Here is an 8,730-nt window from a genome sequence, read left to right as displayed (position 1 = left end):
TTCATCTTAAAATAGATGTTCTGTGTAACATTTTATGAGAATAAATTACAATAAATTGTTTACTGCTTAGGCTGATTCATCAAAGGTTATTTTCAAAATGCAGTCCTTAGTGAAGAAAAACTGGAAATAAACAGCCTTTTTTAAATGTTCTATTTTGAAATATTTGTTAGCAGGGAATATGAAACACATTATTTAATTTTAGGCAAATGAAAGAAAAATATTCTCATGAAAAGTTCATTAGAGTAGCAAAAATGCCTTTCCATTTTCTATAATCACTTATTTAATAACTGGTATTTTTTAAAGTGATAGGATGCCTTTATCATTTTATGTCTGTGCATTTTTTCATTTAAACTCCCATAGACCTGTATTTTAATGTCAAATGAAATGTACATTACCAGGAAACATTCCCCAATCAATCTAGCTGTGATTATAGTCTTACATAACTTTTATTGAATATACTGTAGACTTGCAAAAACTTAGCTTCATACTGGGGATTTGTTTTTATGCCAATGTCCCATAATCTGAAACAGAACATACTATGACTAGGGGAACAATTTATATTTTGGCAAAGAACACGTCCTCTGCCAGGGCGACAACATTTTGAAATGATCACTGACTGACCATATAAGCCTGTTCCTGCCAAAGCATTGTAACTTTGCCAGACAGCTCCAACAAATATGATGGAGCCATACATTAAAGTTACAATTTATTTTATTTTCAAGCAGAAAATCCCAAAGAGGGATTTTTTTGTGTAAAATCCTGGCCTATTTTCAGTGCTCCTTACCGCTAGGTTAGTCCTGGTGGTGATGGGCATTAAAAAACGGCTATATGGCCATCCATCAGTAATTGACAGGCAGAACCGCTAACCCAAACTCATACGATCCTTACTCTGTCCTTCAGTTGGAGTTTCTTGTTCACTTTGGAGACAGAATTGTCTCTGCCAATGTCAAACTATGGTCCTCATGCATTTAAATTGGGTGAGACATAGCCTGGGAGGGGAGGAAGCTCTGTTGACATTGCGATGGAGTTTCCTCTCAGCCAAGATATAAATCTGGCCCTAAATCTTCAATAAGTTGAATTTACAATTTCCCACTGAGATGATGTGGAGGTGACTCCGCCCAGATATTCCATGAAAGCCATTAAGCAAGACTGCAAGGTTATTCGTAATATTGAGATGAACAAGAAAGAATTCTCACCTCTACCTTTTCCGACTCTGACTCTCTCACCTCGTTCTCTCGTGTCTCAGAAGTGTGACATCAGATGCCGCAACTCTGGGCCGAGCAGCGAGCGACTAAGCGAGGAAGCGGAGGGGATTGGAGGGGTCATCCCGGCCCTCCATACCCAGCAGCGCTCAAGAGGAGCTTGACCACGCAAAAAGCTGGACCGGACCAGAAAGGTGCAAGAGCCTAGCCGCCCTGCCGCTCTGTCGCACTGGGAGCCCCTCGGGGAGCCGGTTTGAACCATGCTCGGTGCTGGGAGAGGCCTTGCTCTTGATGCCCTGGTCTCCTGCGGTGAGTGTGAAGAGTGGTGTGATTGACAGAGGGTGGCAGCGGGGTGATTCAAGGTCATCTTGAGGCAGTCAGCACTTATTAACCCTTAACTTTCCTAAGCATCAGCAGCTGCTTCTTGGCACAGTATTGTGGCGCAATTGGTAAATTGCGGCTACTTTAACAGCACGCTGTTCTAGGTCGCAACAATATCAAAACACTATGGATGGTCTCAATTTCTGTGAACTTAAAACTGTATTTGTGGATGGTTAGTGAAAGTCCAGGTGGTAGGAGACTTGCATGCTGCTGATCACAAGGAGTAAATCCTCAAGTACAGCATGTTGTTATGAACCTCAGCCGCCCATGCAGCGGAAGTTCTAGGTAGCCCAGCTGCCCCGAGAGAGTGCCCCTTGACAGCCCTACGGAGGCGGCCCAGACAGTCTGCATGCAGCTTGTGGAGCCAGGGGCACCCCGCTTCTGCCCCATTGTTGTCTTCCTGCAAGTCAGTCCTTCACCCAGCCTTGTTATTTCAGCAGCTTTAGTACAAAGCAAAACGTACAGCCAACCGGCAAAATACATTCAACCTCAGCGTGTGCTGTCTCACCCGACCCTGAAGGGTCAGAGGGGCTGTTCAGCGAAGTTGGTGGGAGAAAGGAGCACACACGAAAAGGAGCGAAAAGAAAGGGTGGCAACCCCAATACCCTGCCCTCTCTGTAGCTGAAGAAGAATGTTCAAAAGGAAACAAACTGTCAAAAGGGGATGGAAGCAGATGAGAGCATGCTCATGTGTTCCATAATAAGGGTTACAAGAAGCACAGCCCAGTTCCTCAATCAGGAGCCGAACACAGTGAGCTCCTCCAAACATCCTCCCCAACATGGGCTCATTACTCATTATTTACAAGCATCTAGTAGACCACCACCCTGGACAAGTCCTCTGAAATGGTCGATGAAACTATAGTGCTCAACCCCCAAGCACAGGTGTCCAACCCAGTGCACATGGAACCGTCCCTTACTGGAAACTCCTCTCTTGGGCAAGGAATCTGCCTGCTCTCCGGTGATGGGGACACGGAACAGGATGCTCAAGAACAGAAAGCACTGGCCCATCCCCCTCTCAGCAGGTGTCAAGTGGCAAATGAATCCGTAGCCAACTGATGTGGCAAACAGCCATTTATTGACTGAAGACCAGATTCACTGGCATCAGGACGAGGACAAGGCTGAAGACAATAAGGGTAAAGAATCAGCGGAACCACCCCACGATCAGTTACAACTACCTCATTCATTGTTGCTGACAATCCGGCTCACCGGAGACAGAAGACCTTACCGATTCCTTTCTACAAATATTAGAACTAACAATAGGAAGGACCTTGGCCCTTACCCCAAAACTCATTGGGAGAAGGGAAGAGGCAAATGATCTTCGAGCGGCGGGCGGCTATCAATAGGCCAGGAAGACCAAGAAGATGACCTCCATTTGAAAACCATCAGAAAAGCACAAAAGTCAATAGCCTAGGATCTGATTTGGCAATCAATAAAAATGGAGGTCCAAATCAATCTTTTACAATCAATAGCCCAATGCTTAGCGAACCAGAGCAATACCCTGGCAAAATTGGAGGCAGCAATCATCCATAATCAGGCCATGATAGTCCACACAAGCTCATGTGCCAATAATATAGAAAAGTCAGCAGAGCTGCCGGAAATATTGGGGCACATAGTAGCATTAGCCAAGAGCAAGGGGGGCCCATTGACCACACATGGATCCCTCTAACCGATGGTAAGGGACAAACATCCAATGGCACTTGAAGGAGAACATAGCCCAGCCATGAGCCCAGAATCAAAAGTCACCGAGATTGAGAGAAGACGCTCAAAGATCATGGCATCCCCAATCAGGAGCTAGAAGTAAGGAAATCCCAGAATGTCCGGACACAACGGAAGGAGTAGTTTTGACGGAGACCACTAGGGGGGTGGGGGGGGGTCAGCTGGAGTAAGGACAGATGCCCTCTTAAAGGAGGGCAAAGAAAAAACTGAAAATACGGATGAAGAGATCGAAAATGAAAAGAAAATCAATTATGCTGGCAATGTTGAATAGTCACCGACCTGAAAGGAAAAGCAACTTAGGGCCACTTTACACAATCTTTGACTTTAAACAGCAAAACAGGACCGGGGGAACCTCGGAAAAGAAAGCCAAAGAAATATATGGTCCAACGCAACAAAGCAGGCATCAGGCAGCCCAACAACCAGCAGGGCTAATACCAGACCCTGGTCAGGTAACAACACACAGGATCAGCCTGGGAAAGCAGGACGCCTGCACACAAACAAGGTCCCATGACCCATTGAGACCAGTGGCTCATAAAGGCCCAAAGGAGTACACCACACACACTTTGACGGAGCAGAAGCAAACAGAATGTTGGACTGGTGGCACAAACAGTACTGGTGGTGAACAACTGTGGCAAATTCCCAATAATCCCCCCTCCCAAGCCTGGGTCCATGTAGCCGAGCTCCGGGGCAACCACGCTAATACAGGTCACACAACACCCCAAGGAAATGCCCGCAATACATGAGGTGGTGCTCACCCCCAGGTATTATATGGAAGGCCCTTACGACATCAGAAACAGATCCAACATCCTACGACTTTTTGGACACATCGCGTCTTTGTCCTAGATCACATCGGAAAACCTGGAGTGGGTAAAGTTCAAAAGGACACACGGAGATAGCCACAGTGACTCAACTCTTCTGTGATTTAGTGAACAAATCCTCCAACAGGCAGTTCTTGGTGAAGCTCAACAACTAGCTAGCTGGGGCATAGACGTAAAAGAACTCAAACAACCATACTACCCATCGGCCATCATACATCATTATGAGGGGCAGGGGGCAGCATCAATTTCGAAATGCACAAACCACTACATAAATCTGGGGGGAAATAGTAGAGAACGTTCAAGTATACCAATAAACATTTCCCTCTCTCATAGAGATAATCTGCGGAGAGTGATATTGAGTTAATCTACGCAGGCTACAAGAACGGATCACTGGCAACAGCATTCCTAGCCAGAGACAAATCCTTTGCTGCGTAGGAAGGAAAATGGAGGGGCGAGGAGATCAATACCAACCACCAAATACTGCCGTCCACCAAGAATTAACCCTTATTTCATGGAACATTGCAGGGCTAAGTAAAAGTGCAGGGAACAAGGAAACACAGGACTACCTTGCAAAAGGGGATAATATATGCTGCCAGGAAACTTGGACAATGACATCAACCCTCATAGCCGGCTTCCACGAACATCACGTAACTGCCACAAAAAAACATCTTCGGATGGCCATCAGGGGGTCTCTCAATCTTTATAAGTCATTCATGTTTAAACTTAAAATTACAGAAATAAGAGTAAAATCTCCAGACTTGCAAGCTATGACAATTGACGGGCTAAGGGCAAGTCGTCAGCCATTTCACCTGTTGTTAGTACATTGCTATATCAATCGGCACTGACACCAGCTAGTATGAAATTACTCATCACCTCACTGGAAGAAATATTAATCAAATATGAGCATCATAATGTGATCATCGCGGGTGACTTCAACTCTAGAGGATTGGAAGGGGCCTCGGGCAAGCAAAACAAAGGGCACATGGCTGGCTCGCTGCTGTCTCTTTTAAAAAACTTTAAACTCCACTCAACTTATCACACGAAGAAACTACGCTCACTCACGTGGTGCTCTAAACCAACCTTCAGGAATATATCCACCACTGACTACATTCTAACCAATGAGAAGTTGGCCAATAAGTTGAGTGACTTCACGGTTGACGACAAAGGGGCAAGTGACCATAGGCCTCTATGCGCAACCTTCAACTTGGGTATGGAATCTACAGACTTCCAGAAAGTAAAAGGTGAACCCACAGGTGACGAATGCTTTAGAGCACTCAAAAGAATAAAATGGACAACAAAACTCGGAACTAAAATTCAGGTGTTGGCATCAACGTGGCAAGCTTAGGCGAACAACAACGAAATTCTCCAATTCTTTCAGACCGGGTTCAAGGCAAACAGCTCAACAATGGATAACATCATGGCCCTGGCCGTCCTCTCTAAACAAGCTGTCAAAGACAGACACTTGCCACTGTTTCGCAGTTTCACAGACTACAGCAAAACCTTTGACAGAGTTGATAGAGGCAGACTTTGGGGGAAACTGATAGCCTGGGGGATTCCATCAACGCTTCTGAAAGCAATCATAGCTCTCTATGAGGGTACCTGGGTCAAAGTCAAGATAATCTTCACAGCCTTATCATCAAGAGTCGAAACCAACAATAGCCTGAAGCAGTGTTGTGTCCTGGACCCATTCTTATTCAATGTTTATACTGCAGATAGGGAATGTGCCCTGAAATGGGCCAGTTTAGTTACCCTAAGGTTGGTCACAGTGAAACTGACAATCCTCTAGTATGCTGACAATATAGTAGTGATGGATCACATCAGGGTGGGTCTCCAATGAGCTTTAAACTAAGGAGCTGGGAAAGTACAACAAGGAAAACTGCCTGGCAGTCAATCAGAGCAAAACAAAGATAATAGTATATGGTAGATATCCCCACAAAAAGCAAGCTACTTGGAAACTGGTGGACCATCAAATTGGGACAACAGCAGCTTATAGCTAGCTTGGGTTTTGGCTATTTGAGAGTGCCACTCTGGCAAAACACAAAACATCTAATCGCCAAAACCAACTGCGTAATCCTTACACTGAGATGTTTAACCCAACGCCTGTCAAGCCCGACATAAAGTCCTATGCTGAGGGTCTTCAAGGCAAAACTAATACCGGCCATTAACTATGGCCACCTGGCCTTCCAGGAGCCTTAGACAAATTCAAAGCAGCCACTCAGGTCAAAGCCCACAAGACTGTGCTGCAAGTATCCAGGCATGCAAGGAACACAATGCTAAAACTGGAATTAGGGCTTTGCAGACCAGATCTGGCCCTTCAGGGGGATTTCATTAAGTATTACATCAGGGTCCTCAAAGCCTCTAATAACACCCTTATACATCACTTGAAAACAATCTTCTGGGAAGAGGACTCCCCTTGGCACATGAACCTGGGCAAAGCACTAGGGACCCCAATCATTGAAGCTGATAGCGTGTCTCTACCTGACATTCCACAAAAAGCCTGGTCAAATGCCATGAAGCAGCAAGTCTGCTCCATCTCGTATGAAAAGGATTGAGCTTCACTGCACTACAACACCATCACGATGGCACTGGATGAATCCTATACTCTGATGAAAGTCCAATGGTACCTAGGGAAGCACTAGGGGTCCAGGCTTGCCGGAAAATTCTTTTAATGAGGCTCACAGCCCTTCAAATTTCGGACTTTAACGCACCATTGGCGCAATAAGACGGCATAGCCTCCTGTCGCTATGCATCTATCAAAGGGAATCCTGGCTTCACCTATTATGCTGCTGCCCTAAACTGGTCAGCGAGCGACAAAGGTTGCTTCGACCCATATTAAGTGACCTTGGCATAAGGTTGTGTAAGGAGGCGTCAGACGTCACACTGTTGTCTCTCGGAAACAAAAACATATATTGTTGCAAGAGTGTCAAAGGTATGCATTTAATTAGACAGGCTTTAGAAGTGAGTTTATAAATGTACTATCACATAAAATGGCTGTGCAAACACACGTGCTCTTGGAACTTCAGAGAATGTTTATTGGACTACAAGGTACTGGCAATCATATAAGTGGGCAAAGAAGAGACAGACAGTCACTTTTAATGAGTTTTATTGTAATACTGGTGTAACATGATACCAACCCCCCTCGCTCAATGGCAAAAGGGATCTCTCTACAAAAGATTGACTGTAGGAAACAAGGGTCCAGGCAGATGGATGGCCAGAAGAGGGTGAGGCAATGGAGGGGAGGGCACTGACTTTTATTGGTTTTACTGTAAAGATTTTAAATAAGCGAACAGCCAATAAATTAATTACTTACTTACTTACTTACAAGAAAGCTGAAGGAATCTGTTAGGTGGTGTATCTCACCCACCTAACTACCAAGCTTTTTTTCTCTTTGGACTAGAAGGTTCGTAGACCTCTGCTGTGAGTCTCAATCACTGTAAGCTATGTTTAAATGGATTTTGAGTGCTAACCTACAGTGTCCTCCTTTTAAAATAGGTGCAACTGCTGTGCAGCAGAGGTAAGAGAATGTGGGCTAGTTGCTTGCACACTTGTGGGCTAAGTGAGAAGGACTGCTGTCCAACTCAGCCCAGTACCTGCACTCAGCCTGTGATGGTGATGACCTTTGCAGGCCTTATAATGTGATGAGGCATTCATATTGTAGGTCCGACAGGTTTTACTGAAGAATATTGTGCCTCTCTGTGTGGCACATTACAGGCATAAGCTGCCCTAAAATACAATTTCGCATTAGTTGTGCTGACTAGCTGTATGTACAAATTTCATAGTAAACAAGGATCGCAAGTGAAAATCTAAAATTAATTTGATCCTATCTGCATTTCAGTATTTCACATTTCTATGTGTCAGCTTCTTAATAAGATTCTGCCTTTTAATTACCCTTCTAAGCCAAATTAATTAATTTTCAGACCAGCAGGAGGATCAAAGGCTTCCACTTGACTATAGTGCCAACTGGCAGTATTTAAACATTTTCCTGGAGAAGGAAAGAGTGGAGAGGAATCTGGAGATGATAATACCATTTTCCACACTTTCCTGACTGGAAAAAGGTGATACAGATGGAAAATATAGGGTTGCAGATACAAGGCTAGAGGTAATCACAACCACTGAAGCTTTGGAGGAAGGACCAGGCACTGCGTTAGGGGCATTGATTGAGGCTCTCTAAGAACTTTTTACAAAGAGCACTGGAATTCATCATATTGGAAAGAAGAAAAACGTTGTGCATGAGGGTTGGAGCAAGGGGGAGTAGTGATGGGCATCTTAACAATGGGCAGATGTGCCTTCCTTCAGAAAACTTTCCAACCCCACTTTAAAAAAAACATTGCACAAAGGAGAGACATTTGAAAACGTTCTGGACCTCCGGGAAGCAATGTGGCATGAATGTCAAGCTTCAAGAGTGAAAACATCTGATTCCTGCTACAATTGACTCAAGGACTCCTAACTCTTATTGCAAAGATGAACTCAAGGACTTCTGATACCCATTGAAATATAGCATTCACCTGCACCAAGGGACTAGGATTTGACTACAGGCCCAGTGGCACCGGTCGCCCATACCCTCTGGGGATAGTATGGGTATGAACTTGCTATGGGGACACAGGAGGGTTTTTC

This window comes from Lissotriton vulgaris, unplaced genomic scaffold (assembly GCF_964263255.1).
Source record: "Lissotriton vulgaris unplaced genomic scaffold, aLisVul1.2 SCAFFOLD_466, whole genome shotgun sequence".
Classification (NCBI taxonomy): domain Eukaryota; kingdom Metazoa; phylum Chordata; class Amphibia; order Caudata; family Salamandridae; genus Lissotriton; species Lissotriton vulgaris.
The sequence above is the reverse complement of the archived record's forward strand: the minus strand, read 5'-3'. Positions refer to the sequence as shown.